This window comes from Schistocerca piceifrons, chromosome 4 (assembly GCF_021461385.2).
Source record: "Schistocerca piceifrons isolate TAMUIC-IGC-003096 chromosome 4, iqSchPice1.1, whole genome shotgun sequence".
NCBI lineage: Eukaryota > Metazoa > Arthropoda > Insecta > Orthoptera > Acrididae > Schistocerca > Schistocerca piceifrons.
This window is the reverse complement of record NC_060141.1, coordinates 168,594,036-168,618,578: the sequence shown is the minus strand read 5'-3', so window position 1 is coordinate 168,618,578 and position 24,543 is coordinate 168,594,036. Positions and strand designations below refer to the sequence as shown.

Here is a 24,543-nt window from a genome sequence, read left to right as displayed (position 1 = left end):
CAGCAGCAGTGTTAGAAGCATGTCTAAGATCTGTACAACTCAGTGAACTTCACACAGTGCAATGAGGCTGCCATGAAATGCTGGTGTAATTTCATGTTACCCCACAAATGTTTTAAATATGTGAGCCAAACAGTGTTTCAAATAAACGTGCAGCTACTTGCAAGGGAATTTCACAGCCCTTTTCCATTGTAATAAAAGCATTCCATTTTTGCATGTTTTCCACAAATTAAACTCTGTGCAAAAGTTGAGGGAACATCTGAAATGGACATAATTTCAAATGCTACATAAGACTTTAACCAGAAGTAGATTCCAGAATGAAACATCGCTGTAATAGCTACTTCTGCAGAAGTCCATCCTCCTCAAAAGTAGACTTACTCATTATTAGTACTTGTTCTGGAATTACGCAATGGTTTACTATGAGAAATAAGTTTCTTCACATAAAGTTACTATGGAAATCAGATATCTCTCATTTGTGAGTGAATGAATCACTGCCTTCTTTAACAAGAAGCAAATTATTTGAATATGATTTTAGAATAGAAGTTGAAATAGCACATCACATGATGCACAGTGGTTACTTACCACAACAGGCAGGAAACCCCTTACAAGCAAGTGAGATTAAGAAAATGTTCACTTTTATGATGCTAAAAGTTTGTGGCAGCTGAAAATATAAAAATATTGTTTCAGAAAAGTATCCTGAGTGAATACAATTTCTAATTTTAGGTAACTGAAAAGGACATTGAGAAATTAATGCACTCTGATAACATAAATATCGAAGACCTAACAGCACTGTTAGACAAACCCTTATTGTTATTTACATCTACATTTTCCTAGTTTGACATCTATACTGAATTATGAAAACTGGACACTTCATGCAGACTGTTCTTGTATATTGATGTGCCTACTAAAACATCTGATAACTATTACAGTATATATGATATTGCGACTATCTACCTTCTCATTAGTTATTTCCTTTCATTAATGCTAATTTTAATTTCAATAAATGTCAAATGTGTGGACTGAAATGTTATGTAAGTCTCATATCCTTAGACGTAGCTGGAGATAACAAAGCTCACATTTTTAAGTTCTGGTGATACACAAAACTAACCCAGAATGGGAAGTATTTTCTCCCCATATCCCCTGAAATCTACCAATAACAAGCATGCGCACTACCTTAACTTTACTTATTACCAGTGTTCAATTTTGCTTGTGTCTCAGTATTCCCACTAAAATCATCTCCTTCCTTTGACTTTTGAGGACATTTTACCTGTCCACATCACAGCAACTTCAGCATCAAATGTCATGAATTTGCTTGGCAGAACATTATGACCACCGGCCTACTATTGATATAAACCTATGCAGGGGATAGCAGTGTCACCTGGCGAGGGATGATTGCTAGTGCACAGTGCACCATGATGTTGATGTGTAGAATGGGGAAGACGTGTGATCCACCTGAGTTTCAGCGAGGGCAGATTGAGATGGGCCGAGGCTCAGCACAAGCATTTCAGAAATTCATGACTTGTTGGGTGTTTGAAGAGTGCTCTGGTGAGTGTCAACACATGGCAAGACCAAGGTGAAACTGCATTCAGATGTTTTAGGGTTGGGTGGCTGCCCATCTTCACAAATGTTGGACGTTATAGGCTGGGCAGACTGGTTAAACAGAACAGGCAGTGAACTGTGGCAGAACTAACATTAGACTTTAATGCTAGGCAGAGTACAAGTGTATCGGAACACAAAGCGCACTGAGTACTCCTAACGATGGACCTCCTCAGCCGACGACCCATCCAATGCCAATGTTAAAACCATGTCAATGTCAACTATAACTGAAATGGGGGTGTGATCATTGGCACTGGACGCTGGTGCAATGGCAGAGCATTGCACAGTCTGACAAATCCCGATACCTTCTTCCTGTCAATGAGAGGGTGAGAATCCGCCGTCTTCCAGGGCAACAGCTCTTTGACACCTGTACTGCAGGAGGGAGACAAACTGCCGACAACTCCTTTACGCTCTGAAGAACATTCATGTGGGCATCCAAGGGTCTGGTGGAGCTTGTGCAAGGCATCATGATGGACAAGGAGTATTGTACACTGGTTGCAGACCATGTACATCTCCTCAAAACGATCATGTCTCCTGGCGGCAGTGTCATTTTTTCAAGAAGACAATGTACCATGTCACAAGGCCAGGAGTGTGGTGGAGTAGTTCGAGGAACACAGTGGTGAGTTCCAATTTATGTACTGGCCACCCCCACCCCAGTTCTCCAGATAGTAACCCAATCGAACAAAGCCGGGATGTGACTAAATGTGGCGCTAGAGCACATTACCGCCCCCTCCTCCCCCACCTAGAATTTATGGGAATTAGGTGACCTGTGTGTGCAGATGTGGTGCACAATCCCTCCAACAATCTACCAAGCCATCATTGCTTCCGTGCCATGACGTTGTGCCGCTGTTACCCATGCCAAAGATGGACATACATAAGGCAGGTGGTCATTATGTTCTGGCTGGTAAGTGTATATCTTAAGATGGATTCAAAGAATACAACAGAGCAGCAAAAGGAGCCACTACTACTTTGATGCACCTGTGTAGACTTCACCATCATCATGATGCTCACTTACAACATGATAAAATACAAATTTAAAAATACATGGTGGACTTTCAAAACAGCCACTGTGGGAAATGATTCTCTCCCTTTAGAAGCAAACTGACTGGTTCTACAGGTGCCACTAAGTTCTGCCACGTACAAATCTCGGATGATCTCATTGCTTGGAAATGATTTACGAAATCTTTTCTGTTGATAGTGCACTTTTGGGCATTCAGCCAGCTGTTGATTTCATTTTACATGTAATATTTCAATGACTAACCCAATCACCTTCTTCAGGTACTGCACGCTGCGCTATTACATGGATTACTGCCCTGATTTCAACCAGACTGGAAACTATTGTTGGTGCCATGCTGCTATTTATGGTCAAGTTAGACTCCTGGCAACCACATTGATATTTATTTGTTTTTCAGAACCTGCACTGTTATTCCATGAAACATATTCTCTCTGTACTTTTCAGCTCTGGTGAATGAGATGCCTGGTGAGCTGTTAATAAACTGAGTGCCAAACAGCATAACTTGTTTGAGCTGAAACATCCCCAATTTATTAGGTTTTCTAGCATCTTGAAGAAGATGATGCTGTAATTATGCCCAATAATGTAAACTGTTGCCTTCCCTGTCTTCTCCCCCTCCCCTATGCAAGAACATTTGTGTACTTGTTACAGTACACTAAATAATTCAAGAACTTCAGACTCACAGAGGGTAAAAAAAAGTTCACACCAGCTTCCTCTGTCACTCACTAATAGTGTGACTTCATGAGCCTTCCTGCCTCCTTCTGTTGTAAGTTAAGCATATTACTCCTGTTCCTAGTCATAAACAATATCATAACAAGAGCAGCAAATACGAACCTTTGTAGTTAAACTGAGTTTTGTTTTCAGTTCTGCAGATATGTTGGTTCACATGTTCATTATGGATGAAATATTCAGATTAATGGAAGCATTTTGTACTGCTTTGCCAGCTCACAGCCAAATTGTCATCCTTCAACCTAACCAAGACCGCAAATTACACTATAAATCAGGATTATTTGTTGGTGTTTCCGGGATTTCAGAAGACGGCTGTGTGAAAACTACAAGACATACAGAAAAATGACGTACATCATAGCAAAGAGCATCTCTGCAAGTTATTCACCACGATGTGGTTGCACCATTGAGCTGCTGTGTCAGAATATGTAGACAAATCATCTGTTCCATGTTGTCACATCGAATTCTGCAGATCAGAAACTGAATTAACAGACTTACAAAGCTAGTAGTCACTTCACAAAAACTTTGGAGAGATGCTCTATCCACTGGTGTGTGTCTATTTTCTGTATCTCCTGTAGTTTTCAGTCACCTTCTGCACCCCCCATCCCTGGAGGGAATTACGAATAACCCTGTATTTTGTTTCAAGTTTGTCTTAATAAGATAGTTGACACTTTCTTATAGTCCACAGTTGTATTGCTCTGCATATGCCAGAAGGTGGCCATCTTATCAGACGATTCCTTTTTTTACATGTTGTATTCTGTCAGTTCTGTCACACAGGAGATGTGGAATGAGTCAAGTTATACACTAACAGGCATGAGCCACCACTGCTGGCTACTTCTGTGAAGTACACTAACAACATATTATGACTAGCACTAATCTATGCAGACTGATGGTTATGGTAATTCGCCTGTTTTGAGATGTTAGGAGAAAAACAGCTACTTTGATAAAAGCCGTTGCTCCTCCTCCTATACTGCCCAACTGCTACTGCTATCTAATACTTCAAACAAAGCATTTTAACTGTACACAAATACAGTGCCTATATAGTGGCAGTATCACGATCTACAGCATGTCTGCTGATTTCGGAATGTGTGCCTCTGGAAGTTAACATATCTGTTGATGAAATAATCTGGCAGTCTGTATGCTAGTGAAGTACTTAGTCGTCAGATAGAGAAGTCACATCTATATCTAAACCTACAGTACCAACCAATGCTCACATGAAATTCAGTCTCTAGTATGTTTAAGGTCTTTGCAATTTCCAAGGTCTTTAACTGGATTCTTTGTCGTGGGATAGGCATCTCCCTCTTTCCTTTTATCTTGCGCAAAGGAAAGAATTACATCTTCAATTTCAGCATATTTTCCAACATTTAGCCCTCTGTAGGATTTCCTTGATTAAATGGCACTTTGCAGCTTATTCTCCAGTATGACCCAACACCATATTTTAGGCTCGTTCCAACCATACATTTTGCCAGCTTCTCTATTAGATGTACTCTTCACATAACGAATAAATGAAAATTTGAAATGAACACCATATGTGTGTTAAATTTCAAAGTTTTTGAGTGATTTGCTTTTGATACCATCCATTGAAGACCAAATTTTACTCTTTTGTTAGAGAAAAAAACTGTACCTATTCTTTTGAGTAAAATAACAAAACTGTGATCAAGATATTAGTCACTATATCTCATAAACATCAACAGTCAAAGATGTTTATGTTGTTAGCTTATATATAATAATTAATTTTGAAATTCTATTGATACTGTTACTCCTTTCAAACAAAGGAACGAGCACTACAGTATCAGTACGTTGAAGGGTTATGCAGATCAGCCACATACTAATGTTTTGCGGCAGAATTCTGGGAAAAAGCGTGGCTTATTTTTGGCCCAATGTGGTATTTCTCTGGGGTGGTGCTAAATGGTGAGTCTTTGGTAGTTCAAGAGGAGGACTGGTTATTGTTGCCAGTCTTCTGTTACCATGCACTTTGCGCAAGCTTCAGCAACGACTCTCAGGCATGTGGAACACTGTGTTGCAGAGCATGAGAATCTTGGCTTAACTGCTAAGATTATGAAGGTGACATAAATTCCCTTAAAATTGAATCAAGAAAGTTCAGTGTCAAGGTTATGGTACACACTGACTGGGAAGATATCTGTCAAGACAAAACAACTGAAACTGAAGATTCCAGCTACCTCTAGCTGCATTAGGATCACACAGCTATGTAGAACTTTGAGTGGAAATGAATTTCCTATCTGCTCATAAGAATATAAATGACTGTTTCCTGACAAATAATAATAATAATAATAATAATAATAATAATAATAATAATAATAATAATAAACCTCTGTGGGATCATTCTATAGTCTAACACAGCTCAGAAGCAGTCTATGGGTAATAAGAGACCTAAACAGAAGTAAATGCTTCACAAGAAATGCGGTTTTTTAATTGTGACTACAGAAGCCTGGGGTGGGACTGAGAGGGGCCGTGAGGCATTTATGTTTGTACCAGTCAACGTATGAAATGTGTACTTCAGTTGTGGCCTATGGGTGCATCCTGGATAGGAACTCCAGCCCAATTACTGGGTCTTTGGTTTCTATCTGCACTGCTGATTGTTAACCGTGATCTCTGCTCTTATCATTCGTTTAGACTTCTAGTGCCCTTGTTATGTTTTGTTGACCGTGATCTCTGCTCTGTATCATTCGTTTAGACTTCTAGTGCCCTTATTATGTTTTTTCATGTGAACTGAATGGCAATCTCTCTGTAATCTTGGTAGGTTTACTGGAACCGAGCTTAGATGTGAGACAAATTTTGGTAGAAAATTCTTCTGCGAAGCTGCACAAATGCAAAAGACCAAATTGCTTAATTATGTTCAGTTACAGTCCTGATTTCATTTTGGATCTATGCTCAAATGTTATGGTGAACATAAACACACAGGAGCCTAAGGAACAGTCTGAAGAAAGGGACATCACCGAAGTGAAAAGTGTAATGAATAGGATAAGTCTATGAGCCCGAGAACGATTTCTTTCTTTGACCATTATTACATTCAGCAATGATGTATATTTGTGAAAAATGTTAAGTGGCATTACACTGTGGAGTCCACATTACACTTTACGTTCTCCTTCTACTGGCAAAGTAAGTTCAAAGGCTGGAGGAAAAGGAATAGTTTTCATTTCATACCAGAAACAGAACACCTTGTTAGCTTTAGTGATGTTACCTTAAATTTATGTTGAATGGACAATTAATCAATTAATACTGCACTGACATCAATTTCAGATATGAATGCAAAATATCAGTTTAATCAGATAACAGGAAGTGGAGTATGTATTTATTAAGCAGTTAATAGCACAGAAATGATTGTAAACGAGTGAAATGAATAAAACCTTATTGAAGGTGAGAAGGTGGGGGTTGATTGCAATGAATTTCCTTCATGCTGATGGGTAGACAAGCTACCAATCCTCTGCACAATCCTCATTTACGTGAAGGACTTTTGAGTAACACTGAAATTTTCTTCCTTATTTAGATTTACAAGAAATTTCTTGCTTGCCATCAGGCAATATGTGTGCTAACCTGAAACAAGTAATACATCTACAGTTGTATTCTGCAAACAATGTGAAGCGCATGGCAGAGGGTACTTCTCACTGTACCAAACATAGGCTGAATTTCCAGTTCCATTTGCATATGGAGTGCAGGACAGATGGTCGTTTAAATGTTTCCGTGTGCACTGTAATTGGTCTAATTTTGTTTCTACTGTCTCTACATAAGTAATACATAGGGGGTTGTAGTGTATTTCTACATTTTTCACTTAATGTGGAGTCTCGAGAATTTCTAAGCAGTCTTTCATGAAGCTGCCTTTTTTTTTTTTTTTTTTTTTTGGGGGGGGGGGGGGGGGGGGGGGGGGCAAAACGGCTACAGTCATTAACACCCGTTCTGTGGCTTATGGAAGGGTAAAAAATAAAAAAATTGGAAGTCAGCAGCAATGGGAGCGAAATTCAAAATGTGGGGAAACTAAAAAACAGAAGGAAAGCTTAGAAAACCACTATGGGGGGGGGCGGGGTGTTTTCCCCAAAAAGCGCTTCAAATGACTGACATCATCTCCATGACACCGATAAACTCCAGGACGTGATCGACTGAGCGCATGTCATCTGCTAAAATGGAAGTTATAACAGGCGACAACTGTAAACGGGCACATAGCACAGTAAAGTAGGGGCACTGAAGTAAAACGTGTCTCACAGTCCCCAGTTGAGAGCAGTGGGGGCAAAGCGGAGGAGGATCGCCACTTAAAAGATGTCAATGGCTAAAAAGACAGTGCCCTATCCGGAGTCTAGTTAAAATTACCCCCTTCCAATGACGAGTTCGGGAGGAAGAGGTCCAAGCACAGGGAAGAGCTTTCACGTCCCGCAGTTTATTATTGGGAAGTGTAGACCAATGTGCGTGCCATAAAAGAGCAGCACGACAACATAACACACTCTGTAGATTGGCAAAGGGAACCACGTGAACAGCGGGCTGAGGAAAAGAGACTGCAGCCTCAGCTGCTATATCGGCCGCCTCGTTTCCACAGATACCAAGGTGTGCTGGGATCCTGAGGAACGCCACAGAGATGTCCCCCAAGTGGCAAGTGGAGGCAGTCCTGAATCTGGTGGACCAGAGGGTGGGCAGAGTAACGAGCTTGGAGACTGAGGAGAGAGCTGAGCAAATCTCAGCATATAATATACTGTATTAGCTGGTGGCAACAGATCTATTGGACAGCCTGGAGAACAGCATAAGGCTCCGCAGTAAAAACTGAAACTGGTCAAGAAGCCGAAATCTATTAGGGGTGTTGAGAACAATATAGGCACTCCCAACACCAAATGATGTTTTTGAGCCTTCAGTGTAAATAAATGTGGCATCCCTCATTTGTGCGCATAGAGCAGAAAGTGCCTGACAATCAACAAGAGAAGGGGTACCATCCTTGGAAAGCTGACAAAGGTCACAGAGCAGGCAGGTCTGGGGGCGGAGCCAAGGTGGTGCTGTACCCCCAGTTGTCAAGAAAGTTTTAGGAAAGTGGAAGTAAAGAGAATGTAGCAGTAGATGGAAGCGGACTCCCAGTGGCAGTAGAGAGGAAGGGCAGCCTGCATACCCTAAATCCAAGGAGGCATCAAAAAAAGGTCATGGGCCAGATTAGCAGGCATGGAAGACAGATGGCTAGCATGACGACTCTGGACAGCTTGCCGATTGGACAGCAGTCTCAGCATAAAGGCTTTCCACAGGGCTGGTGTACAAAGCTCCATATTCTACACGCAAACTACGGTGGTGGATAGAGTCAAGACGCCAAAGAATAAACGGTCGAGCAGAGGAGTAAACTATGCATCCATAGTCCAATTTCGAGCACACTAAGGCATGATATAGGCAGAGAAGGACCACTTGGTCGACTCCCCACGAGGTACCATTCAGAACACGGAGGGTTTTGATAGATCGCAGGCAGCAAGCCGAAAGATAGGAAACGTGGAAAGACCAGCACAGTTTTCTGTCAAACATAAGTCCCAAGAATTTAGCGACGCCCATGAACAGAAGGTCAGCAGGGCTTAGATGTAGGGAAGGCGGAAGAAACCACGTGTGATGCAAAAAAAAAAAAAAAAAAAGTCTTACTGGGGGAAAAGCGGAAGCTGGTTTTGGTGCTCCAAGAGAGGAGGCGATTGAGACATCCTTGAAGATGTCGTTCAAGAAGGCTGGTCCATTGAGAGCTGCAGTAGATTGCCAAATCATCCACAAAGGGGGAGCCTGAGACATCGGGAAGGATACAATCCATAATTGGATTTATGGTGATGGCAATCAGTACAACGCTTAGCACAGAGCCCTAGGACACCCCGTTTCCTTGGGAGAAAGTATGGGAGAGAATAGTGTTCACCTGCACTTTAAATGTGTGCTGTCATAAATTAAGGAATAAAAAGGGGTAGCCGATCTTCAAAGCCCCAAGACAACAGTGTGTGGAGGATGCCTGTCCTCTAACAGGTATCGTATGCTCTCTCCAGATCAAAAAATATTGCTATCATTTGGCGTTTGCTGAGAAAATTGTTCATGATATAAGGGGAGAGAGCAACAAGATGGTCAACTGCAGAACGATGCTTTCAGAAACCGCATTGGGCAGGTGTTAAAAGGCTTCAGGACTCCAGCCACCAAGCTAAACGGCATTTCACCATACGCTTCAAAGCCTTACAAACACTACTCGTGAGAGAAATGGGGTGATAGCTAGATGGGAGATGTTTGTCCTTTCCAGGTTTTGGAACAGGAACAATTATAGCTTCCTGCCATCTTCAGGGAAAAGTACTGTCAGTCCAAATTCGATTATACAGGCAAATGAGGTAACCCAGACTATGGTATGATAAATGCAGCAGCATCTGGACGTGGACACTATCCGGTCCTGGGGCGGAAGATTGAGAAGAAGAGAGTGCTTGTTGGAGTTTCCGCATGGAAAGAACAATATTATAGGTTTCGCTATTTTGAGAGGAGAAAGCAAGAGGTTGCACTTCCGCAGCACGTTTCTTCAGGAGAAAGGCTGGGGGGTAATTTGAAGAGCTCGAAATCTCAGTAAAGTGTTGACCCAATGAGTTAGAAACTGTGACTGGGTCCACTAAGGCATCACGCACGACAGTGAACCCAGAGATCGGGGAGAAACTAGGCACGCCAGATAACTGTCGAATTCGACTCCAAACTTCTGAGGAAGGAATGAAGGTGTTAAAAGAGCTAGTAAAGAATTCCCAGCTTGCCTTCTTGCTATTGCGGATGACACAATGGCATCACGCACGTAACTGCTTAAAGCGGATACAGTTGGCCAAAGTAGGATGGTGGCAAAAAACGCGAAGAGCAAGTCTCCCATTGTGTATCGTGTCACGGCATGCCTCGTTCCACCAAGGAACTGGGGAGCGTCGGGGTAAATTGGAGGTGCGAGGTATTGAATGTTCCACGGCTGTAAGAATAACTTCTGTAACAAGAGTGACCTGATCATCGACACTAGGAAAGTGACGGTCATCGAATGTCGGTAGAGACGAAAAAAGTGTCCAATCAGCTTGGGCAAACTTCCAGTGTCTCGGGCAGTTGTGGCTGCAATCAAAGGACACATGGAAAATGGTCACTCGAGTGTGTATCAGCAAGAGCGAACCATTCAAAGCAGCGAGCTAGCTGAACAGTACCGACCGAAAGGCCCAAATGAGAGAAATTTGTCGTGGAGGCAGACAAAAACGTAGGTTCCCCAGTGTTGAGGCAAACAAGATCCACTTGGTAGAAGAGGTCAATCAACAGAGAGCCTCGTGGACAAGGACGCGGAGATCTCCAAAGTGGGTGGTGGGCACTGAAGTCCCCAACCAGCAAATGAGAGGGGGAGGGGGCACTGACCAAGGAGATGAAAGAGATCAGCTCTTGCCATCGGTGTGGAGATGGAATGTATAAGGTACAAAGAGAGAAGGTGTATCCAGAAAGGGAAAGACGGACAGCAACAGCTTGGAAGGAACTGTTTAAGGGGGTTGGGTGATAATGGAGAGTATCATGGAGAAGAATCCTAAGTCCCCCATGTGCTGGAGTGCCATCAACAGAGGGGAGATCAAACCGGATTGTCTGGAAATGAGGGAAAACAAAGCGATTGTGGGGACGCAGCTTTGTTTCCTGAAGACAGAAGATGATCGGCGAGTAGGATTGTAAGAGGATCGACAATTCATTCCAACTGGCTCTAATACCGCAGATATTCCAATGGATAATGGACATAGGGTGGACAGAAAAGGGAAAAATCTTACCACGGTTGCTCTCAACTCAACAAATGCTGAGAGCCGGTGGCCGACAGCATGGCATAGCATTCAGCCAAAGGCAGAAGATCCTGATCCATAGGTTGTTCGGGGGCAGCTCCTGCCACTAGCGATTGGCCAGTTGATCGGCCGCCAGCAGTGCGCCTTGGTGACACGGAACACGGACAAAGGCGGTTACCTACAGGTGGCACTGTAGATGAGACACGCCATGGCGGAGAAGAAGAGGAACTTGATTTTTTACGAGCCTTCTTGGAAACGGGATGTTGAGATGAGGGAGGAATCAATGGTTGTGAAGTCGGGGTACATATAAAATCTTCGTGAGTAGGCTCTTTTTTGGAAGTCGAGGTGTCTGATTTTGGGGCTCGTGATTTAGCAGGAGCCGATGAAGGGTGAGCCATAGACTGAGCAGGTGATTGTGGGGAGGTTGAACGGGTGATCTCTGTGCTGGCCGATCTGATGACCGTGGCACTAAAGGTGAGATCACAAGCCTGCATGGCTGCCTCCTTAGTAGGCCGAGGAGATGCAAGGACAGTCCTATATTTACCTGCTGGGGGCACAGTGGCATTTCGATTGGTGAATGACCTACGAGCAGCAAATGTAGATGCCTTTCCCTTCACTCTGATTTCCTGAATAATCCGTTCATCTTTGAAAATGGCGCAATCTCTAGTGGAAGCAGTGTGGTCGCCCATACAGTGTACAACGAAGGGATGGAGGTGAACAAGCACCCTCATGGGCATCCTTGCCACACTTAACATATTTGGCCGGATTAGAACACGACTGGCTGGTATGATTAAACCGCTGACACTGACAGCAACGTGTAGGGTTGGGGATATAAGGACGAACTGAAATTATCTTATAGCCCACTTTAATGTTCGATGGAAGTTGAACTCTGTCAAATGTCAAGAAGATAGTATGGCTTGATAGCAAGTCCTTGTCAACCCTTTTCATGACTCGATGTACAGCCATTACGCCCTGGTCAGACAGGTAGTTTTGAATTTCCTCGTTGGACAATCCGTCGGGTGAGCTTGTATAAACCATGCTGCATGATGAATTTAAAGTGCGGTGCCCTTCTACCTGGACAGGGAAGGTGTGTAGCAGTGGAGTTCGCAGCAATTTTTGTGCCTGGAGGGCACTGACTGTTTCTAACAACAAGGTACCATTTCTTAATTGGGAACAAGACTTTACAGGACCTGCAATTGCATTTCTGAATAATGAAAGGGTTGACTGTGGAGAAGTCTTGACCTTTGTCCAACCGAGAAACAGCAAGGTACTGTGGCACTGATGGAAGAGTTGTCCGTGGCTGAGACTCAACTAACTTTCGCCGGTGAGCAGAAATTGTAGATGTAGAGCAAACCATTGCCGAAGTATCCCCCATGATTACCGGCATCTCCAATGGTGCACTCCTTCCTTGTGGGGGACCTGTCCGAGGGCACTCCCGCCTTAGGTGATTGTTCACACCTCCCGAGAAACGGACGGAGGGACCAATCAGCAAGTTTGGAAGGTACCAACTCAGCTAATCAGCCGTCCCTGGGCCTGGCCATTTCCAGTGAGTATGTACGTGTCCTACCTGTCTACCCGGGGCGGGGAATCACGCGTTATCCCGTCACCGGCTACACGTGGGTCGGCCTTCAGACACACACAGGGGTGAAAGAAAGAGAAACGGAGGAACAAAGAAAAGGAAAGAAGAGAGGTCTCAGCGGAGATGAGGCAAGGGAAAGAGGACAAATGGAGGACAGAGACTTTCCAGCATAGAAAGCAAAGAAGAGAAACTATGTCTTACAGTTACAAGCGTCCATCTCTGGACGTAGGCATGAAACATACCCGCATAGGTTGGTTGGTTTGGGGAAGGAGACCAGACAGCGAGGTCATCGGTCTCATCGGTTTAGGGAAGGACGGGGAAGGAAGTCGGCCGTGCACTTTGAAAGGAACCATCCCAGCATTTGCCTGGAGCGATTGAGGGAAATCACAGAAAACCTATACCTGCATAGGGAGAGACGGGAAGGGAAGAGGCAGAGGCGGGAGGGTGGGGGGGATGATGAAGGATGTGGAGAAGGAAGGTATGCAGCCAGGAAAGGAAAGAGAGCCGCAGTAGCTCGGGGTCCCGTGCTTGCCACACATGTATCCACAAAAGAGTTGTGGACCCCCTGGGGCACATGAAGTAGTTGCCATGAGTCTTGAGTCTCCACTGTGTCTGTCGATGCAGGTTTCTCAGCATTTCAGTGACATACTCCTCTTTTCAAATAAAGCTGTGACCATTTGAGCTGGCCTACACTAAATATCTACTGTTAGACGAACTTGAGCAATTTACTGGGATGGGTACACAAGTGTTTTGTACACAATCTCTACATCTATATTTATATATTCTGCAAACTACTGTGAGCTGCATGGCAGAGGGTATATCCCATTATACCACTTACTAGGGTTTGTACCAGTTCCATTCATGTAAGAAGTGCAGGAAGAATGATTGATTGAATGCTTCTGTGTGTGCAAATAATTATTCTTTTCTTACCCTCACACTCCCTATGTGAGCAACACGTAGGGGGTTGATGTATATCCCTAGAATAATCATTTTAAGCCAATTTTTGGAACATTATTAATAGACTTTCTTGGGACAGTTTATGTAGTAAACTGAACTGCATTTTCCAGTATCCTACCAATGAATTAAAGGCTGCCATCTCCTTTACCTACGACATCCTATGTAATCATTTCACTTCATCACTCCACAAATATTACACCCTGGTATTTTATGAGTTGATCGATTTAAAATATAGCTCATTGGTACTATAGCGTGAGATACAAAATTTCTGCTTCTAATATAGTGCACAATTTCACATATCCAAATACTCCAAGCATGTGGCCAATCTTTGCACCACTTCAAAATCCTCTACGGTCCCACTAAATATTTGTGCAGTTGTTTTCAAACAGTACATGAAAGACAACTGCATCATCTGCAAAAGGGTGAGGCTACTAATAATGTTTTATGGTGTGTTATTAATATTTAACACAGTATGTAGCAAGGCTCGATGTGCTGATTATACTGTGTTGTGTCTGTGCAGGCAGACATATCTTATTAGTGCATCTGATGTTTTTATATCTTTGCTGCTTCTGAAGGACACACCATCTTTTATCCCTCTGGGTACTTTTGTGTCTTCCTATCAACATTAATGGAATTTTTCTGTGTCTTGTGTTGAAAGTACTTCCTTCTTTATTCAAGTAATAAAACTTAATGCACCTCCAAACTGTAATACTGGAGTACAGTATGTCCAACAGGTTATGGGTGCAGTAAAGTAAGTTTATTACCTGGGACAATGTTTTATTTTCTCTTCATGTCAATCGAGCCTTTGAAGGGAGTTTAATTACTGTGAAGATTTCTTCATTTTGAAAGTGGAAAGGTAAGAGATTGATCGAATGAAATCTTAATAGTATCTAGAAATTTGACATAGGTACTTTTCAACTATGGAAATATCTAATTTATGTTTGGCATGAAAAACTGTTGGGCACTGTTGATGGAAGTAAAGTAAGACCAGCGTAAGGTACAGGTGTACACAACTTGTCACATAAGATTAATGCATGTAGAATCATCATAACTCATGAATAGCAGGTTGCAATTAATAAAGTTACATTGAAACAACAGTTCTTCAATTATTCTAAGTTTTACTATGATACTATCGTGCTACGTATTAGTAAAGTTGAAGCATTACCAAAGTCTCCTGCAGATGTCAGTGAACCAGTGGAGATACAGACAAGATTACGCGGTTCTTTTAGTACTGTTTGGGGCTCTTGTGATGTCAGCAGGCAGACTTTCAATAATTTAACAGTAAGGTTATGGGAAGAAGAGCAACATTTGTCACAGATTGAAGAGATGGGAACCGCATTTCGTCCTAATAAGGTTAATCATAAAAATGAGAAAGGTCAATGTTCACAAAGGAATTTAATTAAAAGTTCTGTGGACAAGAAAAAAATTGAGTGCTATCATTGTCACAAGAATGGTCATTACAAAGCCAATTGTCAAGAGAAAGTCAGGAAAATTTGTGGTGATATTTGGCGTGCTGACAGTGTTGTAACAAAACACACGCCCTTACAAAAGGGATGGTTTTCAACATTTAAACTAGTAGGGAAGTTTGAAGTTCCTGTTCAGTTCAGATAGGAGTTATTTCAGTTGTCTATGCTGAAGTTACTGGATCAGTCAAGTTAAATACACTAATACAGGATGTATGGGAACCTTGGACTTTGAAGCAGACATTGTATGCACCTAGCATGAAAAAAAATCATGTTTTAAGTGGTAGGAGTATAATCTACTAAAGGTTTAAAAATCATATTCAATAATAAGAAGATTGAGGTATGCAGTGATATCCCAGTGACCATTTGTATAAAAACTACAAATCAATGTAAAAGAGTGTCATTCTCTATGGAAAATATTGAACAAGTAAATTGTGCATCTGGTATGGCACAAGAGGACGGGACGTGTAAACACTGAGATTCTGAGGAAAATGGCTGTCTGTGGTCTGATATATAAATTTAAAATCAAATACATTAAGCTGTATTTGTGAACCACGTCAGTAGGGCTGATTTGTCCTGGCCCTCCGTCCAGTCACCCCTCCCAATTCAAGTACCCACATCACCTTCAACATGCAAATCCCTCTCCCTCTTGACGATGCCCACAACCTAGTCCACCTGCCAAAATGCAGCACTGGCATTATGAGTCCAGCTGACACCAAGTAAGGCCACAGACAGAGGCATGCGCACTGTTTTGTGTGTGTGTGTGTGTGTGTGTGTGTGTGTGGTGCGCGTGCATTGGGGGGGGGGGGGGGGTACTCTAGCTCCGAAAAGGATTAGTCTGAAACCCAGCAAGTGTTCTTTCTTTTTGTGTGTGCCTCTCGACAACTCAACACTTCTGCTCTTTAGTAAGTGGTCTCCTTTGATCCAAAACTATTTAAGTCACATTACTTCTGCATTCTTAGGGTTTCAACTGTTGGTGGGAAGGCAGACAGGGAATGGATTAAAGTTATCAAAACTAACTATCAACAGCATTTGTTAGTTATGAAATTCATTATAATTTCAAGAATACTGGCATTACACATGAAACCATTTCATCATATGTACCAGAGATGAATGGTAAATCTGAGTGTGATATAATCAGATCAGTAGTGGAAAGTGGTTGCACAATGCTTCTTGAGTCGGGTCTTCCAGAGACACTTTGGGCAGAAGCAGTGAACAGCAATCTGCACATTATATTACTGTTTGTGTATGCCTACTAGTGAAAAAATAACTTACAAGAATTGTTTGGGAAGAGAACATCATTAAAATGTTTGCCTAGGTTTGGGGCCAAATTTTTCAGGCAGTTTAAACCCAAATTTTGAAGAAAATCAAAGAAGATGGTAACGATTGGTTAAGGGTAACAATCATAGGCCGTATGATCCTATACCCAAGAAAATAAACTGTTTCACAAGGCACGGTTTTGAATGAAAATATCACAGGGTATTCTAAGGAACTCAGCAGCAGTAACATAATGTATGGAAACAGTGTCCCTACAGAAGCAGACGAAGATGAAGCTCGGCAACCTGTGGAATATGTTTATTTAGTTGCACTAGATCAAGGACCATGTCTTGCTGAGAAGGTTATTCAACTTGGAGTGAATCTTAGAAAATGTGACGAACTTTGCCCTTTGGTTCATTTGCAAAATAATGTGGCTTGGGCAGCAGTCATTAGTGAACCAAAAAATTTTGAGGTGGTGATGGGGGTCCCAAGACTCTGTGAAGTTGAATGGTAAATCTGAGTGTCATATAATGAGTTCAGTAGTAGATGAAATGTCCTCATTGGCAATAAATAATACCTGGGGCTTTGTGGATCTCCCTCCTGGTTAACAGGCTGTTGGTTTTAAACGGGTTTACAAAATTAAATGTGAACCAGAAGGTAGCAATCCTATCCCTCATATGTCTTAAGATTATGGTTTTACTGTAATTACTAATATTCATTGTTCAACATGGGTTGTCAGTATATGACCCAGTGGTTTTGTTAGGGAAAAATGTGTTGCCAGATCTGCAATGGAAGCAGAGTAGAACAACTAACTACACTCCTTCCAAGACTGATGTTTTCAAAATCAATACTGGTTGTCATGGATGAGATAATTCTGTTAAACATTTTTCAATACTGTATTACCTCAATACACCATCAAAAAGTGAGTAGTAGTGAGGACTTATAAATCAAAATATCGGTATTCTATCACAAATAAAACAAAAGCTTTCTTACCTAGTCAAAACCTCCAGTTTTAAGGTCACTGGTACTCATCGTTCATTCTCTTCTGTTTGCTACATTGCAAATACGGAGGATTCATTTACGAATTTTAGGGAGCATTCATTTAGAAATTTCAGACCTGAAATATCCAGATTACAAGTATGGAAAGGAACCTCATCACTACCGCCGACACTGTGTCAAAAAGCAATACCTCCAGTCATATATGTGGAATGACTTGTATTTTTAATCTTAAAAGAGATAAGAGAAATGATATGCTTGTCAATATTTATACCTGAGTGAAACTTCGAAATTTTGAGGACCAGTAAAGAAACACAGAACACATTGGGCAAATTAACTATGCCAAGTATACTACTCCATCTGACCAGGGAGAAATCATGAGTACCATAATTGTTACATAGGCTGATTGCTGGCGATGATTAGAATTATGATGCAAACATATCAAAAGAAACAACAATTATCATCACTTTAACATTAGTGAGAAGCATGTCATAATTCTAATAATACTGATGATGTGTAACTGAATAGTGGTATGTGCTTTATCAATGAGGATCTATACCCCATTTATAACTTTACGTAGGTCATTTTCTGTAACTCTATCACCACTGGCAGATGTTCTGCATATACAGCTGCAATACTATAGGCTGAAATAGCATCACATAAGTTGTAAAACTGTATGTAACTTCCCTTCATGTAATAGATTTGTTTTATCTGATAGGTATCTTTCCTGTTTCTGCAGTTTTTATGTTTATCTTGTTATATATCAAATGAAGTCTGGACCATATGTAATACATTACATTTAGAAAATCTGGTAAAGCACAGTCACCTCTTGCATTTCCTGCCTCAGCTGCAAACAATCTTGTAAAAATTAGATTTTATATTCACATTTGCAGATTTTTCCAACTCTCAACCAAACTGTAACCTTCCTACTTACATCCCAAAAACTAATATAGATGCAAAATAAATATTTTCAGTGTCCTCTTCTCTTTATATCTGCAAATGTATGATGCCACATGCTATGTAATCATTACTCTACAGGATAAAGCACATTTACTTCGAAGTATACAGAACTAGAATAATTTTGTCCATATTTTACAAAGCTAATAGATGGGATATGGGGGGGGGGGGTGGGGTGGAGGGGAGGGGGGGAGGAGGAGGAGGAGGAGGAAAAGTTTTTCTTTAAGTTTTTATACCTCAATTGCATTTCCTGTTAGATAATTCACAATCTTATCAGATGTGACAATGATGTTGGATGAAAGTAGGATTGACAATTCTAAAGAATTACTAACCATTCACACCAGATTGTTTGGTTAAAATAGTACTTTATTTAGCACTGCCAGTACTTCATCTGTGTCGAAACTGGACAAATGCAGTACTTATTTTAAACAAACAGCTTATGGAAATTGTCTGTTCCTTTGAACTTGTCGAGGCTGTGGTGCCTCAAATTACTTCAACATCAGTCATTAGTCATTTCTTAAATTTTTAATTAGTCCAAAATACAGGTTCCAACTGGGTCATTCCATGTCAAGTCACCCAGTCCTTGACACCAACCATGTCAGATTTTGATGAAACTTGGTACAATTACTTCTTTTATCATCCTGAAAGCACTTGTAAAATTTTTCTTGCTCTATCTCTCTTCTTCTTCTTTTTTTTCTTTTCTTTTTTTGGCGTTGTTTCAGCAGTCGGAAATTGTAACTTAAAAGTGTCCTCACAACAACAAAAAATTGTATATTAAAGAATACTCAAGATATCACTATGAAATTTTGGAATAAGTTTGTGTATTATATCTAAATGTTAAAAAAATTACCATAAAGATATATTAAAATCTTCAAATGAAAAAAAAATTACAAGTTTTTTACTTTTTTAGCTAACAGATGTTTAGTTTTACAAAAACTGCGATATTTAGAGTCTCAGACCTGATAGAAAGTTCAAATTTGTTTTAAAACACTCTTAATTGTATAGACTATTAGATAAAAGAAAAATTATGTTGGCTTTTTAACCTGTTTAATAGTTATCTAATTTTTAAAGTAATATTAATTATATTTTAAAAATAAAAAGTACCAAGTGACTTAGACACCGATAATAAGTTTTTGTCTTCTTGGAGTAACAATGTACGCTTGGATTTTGTTTTGTTACTCCTGTGTTTTGAAGTAAAAAATTATTACAGTGTTAAATAGTGCTTGGATAGTATTTTATTAAAGTTTATTCGTACTTTCAGTAAGTACTTTTACTTAGTTTATAGAGATTCTTTTCCGATATCCTATAAAAGTAACCAGAACAGTAATCAGACCAAAAGTGAAATCAGTATGTCAGATATTCAAACCTGTAGCGTAGGGTTATTTAAAAAATCTGACTGTTTCCAAACAACCTACACACCTTCAAAAAATTTACAACCGGTATCTGAATTGAGTGAGGAAGAAAAAGATTTGATCCACTTAAGATCTGGAATTAATCTGTGTGAATTTAAGAATATATGTTCACACCACAGCTACTACTTTTTAAATGTGTTTGAAAAAAAAAAAAAAAAAAAAAAAAAAAAGACAAAAAATCGTTGAGAAGTGTAGGCTTGGATCTTTCTAAACAATTACTGACAAAAAATATTAGAATATTAGCATAAAACCTGGACAAAAGCTTTGCTCAACATGCCGTAACTTTTATGAGGAAAAATTAAGAGTTGAAGTCAATGAAAGTGAAACAGATGATGAAGTCATGGTTGAATTAGAATCATTGTAATCCAGAAATGAATCCCTCGTACAAACAAACATTGCTCTTGATAATTTAGGTTTAACACCGACAAAGCTTCATGGCTTGTCAGAACAAAGTAAAGGGTCTTATTTTAAAAGGAAGGTTAGCAGTATTGAAAAGACTGCAAAAAAGGCGGTTTCAAAAGCATTAAAATATGATGCACCAAGTTCTGATGATGACGAAGAAGATACAAGTGTGGTTGAGAAAGCAAAGGATTTGATGTAATGATTTCTCTTATGAAAGAGAAGATTTCATCTGTTGGGAGGTCTAGAAAAATCCAGATTCTGACCTTGGCTCCAGATTCTTGGAGTCAAAATAAAGTGATGAAAGAATTTAATGTAAGTGAGTACATGGTGCGACAAGCTAGAAAGCTAAAATCTGAAAAGGATATTTTGGAAACTCCTGGTCCAAAAAAAGGTAAAACTCTTTCTGAAAATACAGTAAGACTTGCAACAGATTTTTATGAAAAGGATGAAAGTTCCAGACTGCTACCTGGAACAAAAGACAAAGTAAGTGTTCAAAAAAATGTGTACATGCAAAAAAGACTCATTTTGTGTAACTCTATTATTCTTTCAAATGGGAGAATCCCGAGGTAGAAGTAGGATTTTCAAAATTTTGTTTCTTGAGACCTAAATGGTGTATCCTTGCTGGTACTGCAGGCACACACACTGTACGTGTATGCAGTATCCGCCAGAATGTTAAACTATTACTGGATGCTGTGAAAATTGAAGAATCTTATAAAGACCTAATTAAGATGCTTGTGTGCAACACGGAAAACCAAAACTGCATGCTACATCATTGCGACAGCTGTCCTGAAAATACTGCACTAACTGAGTACTTAACTGAAAAACTAAGTGAAGATTATGATTTAGAAGAAGAAATTGTAATCAGTCAGTGGGTTAACACAGACAGGGCAGAAATGATCAAACAGTCTATCAGTGTTGAAGACTACATTTCTTTATTGGTTAGGTCATTGGAAAAGCTCACCCTGCACTCGTTTATAGCAAAATCCCAATCAGCAGCCTTTAAAAGATTGAAAGAAGACCCACCACCCAAAACAGCAATTATTGTGATGGATTTCAGCGAAAATTATTCCTTTGTTATACGAAATGAGATCCAAAGTTACCACTGTAATAGAGGTGGTTGTACTCTACACCCAGTTGGGATTTTCTAAGAAATGAGGAAAACAATGTTTGTGTTTCCAAACACTGTTTTATTAGTGATGACCAAGAACATGACACTGGTTTTGTTAACTTTGTACAAAAAGAAATTACAAAGTGGCTGTCATTACATCATACTGACATTGACTCAGTTCACTACTTTACAGATGGTTGTGCTGGGCAGCACAAAAATAGAAACAGTTTTAAAAATTTGAACACTTGAGAGACTTTAATTTGAAGGCCCATCACTCTTTTTTTTGCAACAAGTCATGGGAAGTCAATTTGTGATGGCCTAGGAAGAACTATTAAAAGAATTTTAAGGAAAGCCAGTCTACAGCATTCAGATGAAGAACAAATAATGTCAGCAATCGATGTGTACAAGTTTTGTGAAAAAAATATTGAAAACATTCATTTTCACTTTATTGACAAAAAAGAAGCTGATTTGCTACGGTTAAAACAAGAAAAATGTTTTTCAGCAACCCGAACCATTCCTGGAACAAGAAGTTTTCATAACTTCAAACCACTTCCAACAAACAACCTCGTAATTAGAAGGACTACAGATAGTGTAAAACCCTCCTTAGTCTTTTCTTTCCATTCTTCTTCTGATTGGGTTCGTATTGAACCATCCATAAATAGCTATGTGGCTGCAAATTATGGTGGTAACTGGTACTTTGGACTGGTAAAAACAATATTCAATGATGAAGAAGATGCAGAAATTCTATTTCTATATCCTTCAGGACCAGCTGCATCATTTTGTTGGCCTGAAAGAGAAGATTCTTGCATAGTGCCTTTGGAACACGTAGTCTGTGTAGTAGACACACCTCAATCAAGCGACACTGGAAGAATGTATTACTTCAAAAAAGACTGTATCAAAACAACTGAAAGCTCTTGGATGAAGTGGAAAAACAGTTTGAATCAGCATTAATGTTTATTAAAGAGACAAAATACTCAAAAAATTCAATGTTTCAAGCAATCAGTTGGGTTATACATAAGTGTCGTAAGTACACTATCTTTGTACATAATTCTAATGTAATCTACTATGATTAATAAACATGTTAAAAAGCCATTTTTTTTGTTTATCAAGTAGCCTATATGTTTAAGAGTAAATTAAAACAAATTTGAGCATTCTATCAGGTCTGAGACTCTAGATATTGCAATTCTTATAAAACAAAACATCTGTTAAAAAAAAATAAAAGAAAAAATACATTTATATTTTATTCATAGAAAATATTAATATATTTTAATAGTATCATTTTTATCTTCAAATATGTATAATAAATAAACTTGCTGCAAAAATTCATGATGTTATCTAAAAGAGTTTTTAAGATAAGCAATTTTAACGTTTTGAATACAAATTAAATTTACCATTTCTGAAGGTTCGGAAAACGCAAAAAATAAAAACTTTACAAATTTATTAAAAAAACTATGAGAGATACAGCAAATAATAATAATAATAATAATAATAATAATTTGCAGGTGTTGTCAGGATGGTATTAGAACCATTTGAGCCAAATTTTATGAAAATCTAAGGAGGTGAGTGTAATTTTATTTTTTATTGGGTGATTTGATATGGAATGACCCAACTCTCTCCAACAATTCATGTTATGGTTCTTAAACATTCATATTATAAATCAATATGGGAAAACAATGGACAGAAGTATGTGATAACTGTACATAACAGGGATAAAACTGGCCAATGAGACATATTCATTAATGTTTCCTTTGATGCTTTACTTTAAAATGGATTTTGCATTATAAATATCTATTCCTACGGCAATGTGTTTGTGCACCCTAAGATAGTTATCTGTGAAACTGAGCTTCAGTGCAGCTATACACTCTGAGGTCACAAATTACAGCTTAGTCTGTAGTCCATAAATAAATGTGTGTGTGGGAGGAGAGGGTGGGAGGCAGATGCATATGGTTGGTTGACATGATTCTAGAATAAAACCTGTAATATGCAACAGAGAGTACACTTTAAAAAGATCTCCTGTCATCTGCACTCAAGTACAGATCTTTGGTTTTAACAGGAAATGCTCAAACCAGCTGGGCCTTAAAGTGCAGATTTGTCTCCATATCTCGCAGACTGGTGTAGGCCTAATTTGCCATGAAGTTCCAATACCCAATTGCATGCTACATACTGACTCCAAACAACTTACCAGTTCATAAACGTCAATTTTTCATGAGGATGTGATGCTGAAGATCCAGTATTCTGGAACAGAAGAACAGTAGTTATAGATAAGACGGTATGTGAATCTCAGTTACAGAAATTATACATAGCAGTACACCATTGAGTTTGCATTGTTCAATGGATACCATGAAACAAACCAATGATAGTCTTTCCTCACAATAACATTTGAGCCTTTAAACACGTCTCAAGTTAGAATCAGACATCAGGCAAGTTTTATTTGGAAAATGTATGTAGTTCTTAGTGAGCCTAGGGGAGGTTGACACTTTGTGCGCCATCGTTCTTCAATGAAACAGTTTTGAAGTTACCGAATCAGAAGCTTTCAAAATATTTGGCGTCCTACACAGTTAAAGGAATACCAAATTATTGGACTGTGCACCAGCTGCATCTCAAAATGTTTAACACGTAAAAGAAGAAGTTGTGGTTATTTGTGAACTGACCGAAGTGTTTCACAGAGTGGGAATGTTTACAGACAATTCAAAACAATGTGTCAACGTCAGCCAGTAATTTATGAGACTGGTGACGGCTGTTGTAGTATCAAACGACTGCAGGAATTATGGGAAATGTACTTTTGCACCCTCAGTAGTGCAATGCGGTATGAATACGCAACTATTATACTTTATTTCTTAAGACGCCCGAATGCGCAAGGTGAGGTTAGCAGCATGTAAACAAAAATAACCAACAACTTACTTGGATTACAGCGGGATAAATCTTACCTAACTAGTTACAATGAGGTTTGTCACAAATAGGTTAGCACTTAAAATTTAATTGTACTGTCATAATCACTTTTAAAGATACAAAATACGCTATACAATCAAAATTCACGATCACACTTCAAGCGTCCAAAGTCAGAAGTGCCAACTTTCTTTTTGTGTATCCAGTGCCAGCACAGGCACCACCGGCATAAAACAAAAGCTCTGATAAAGAAGGAGTATTTCTATCATTTAGTATTCCATACTCTTCACATGTATTTAATAAGTCAAAGGCACACAAATTGATCATAAACGAACAACGTAAGAACGAAATATGTATATCGCAAAAGGGGAATGTAAGCGGGCATTATGTTACGAGGAACAAGTTTCAGTGCATGATATGGGCTACTACTGCCAC

General features: G+C 39.7%; 1 long non-coding RNA gene across 1 annotated transcript in view; it reads right to left on the bottom strand.

Moving 5' to 3' along the window:
- LOC124796063 overlaps nucleotides 1-24,288 on the bottom strand; it is a 106,196-nt gene extending 81,908 nt beyond the window's left edge. The window contains exons 1-3 of the long non-coding RNA XR_007016727.1: nucleotides 24,150-24,288; nucleotides 23,405-23,457; nucleotides 580-658 (exon numbers count right to left, since the gene is read on the bottom strand). This is a non-coding gene — a long non-coding RNA (uncharacterized LOC124796063). The remainder of the gene's footprint in view (nucleotides 1-579; nucleotides 659-23,404; nucleotides 23,458-24,149) is intronic.
- Nucleotides 24,289-24,543: the final 255 nt, after the last annotated feature.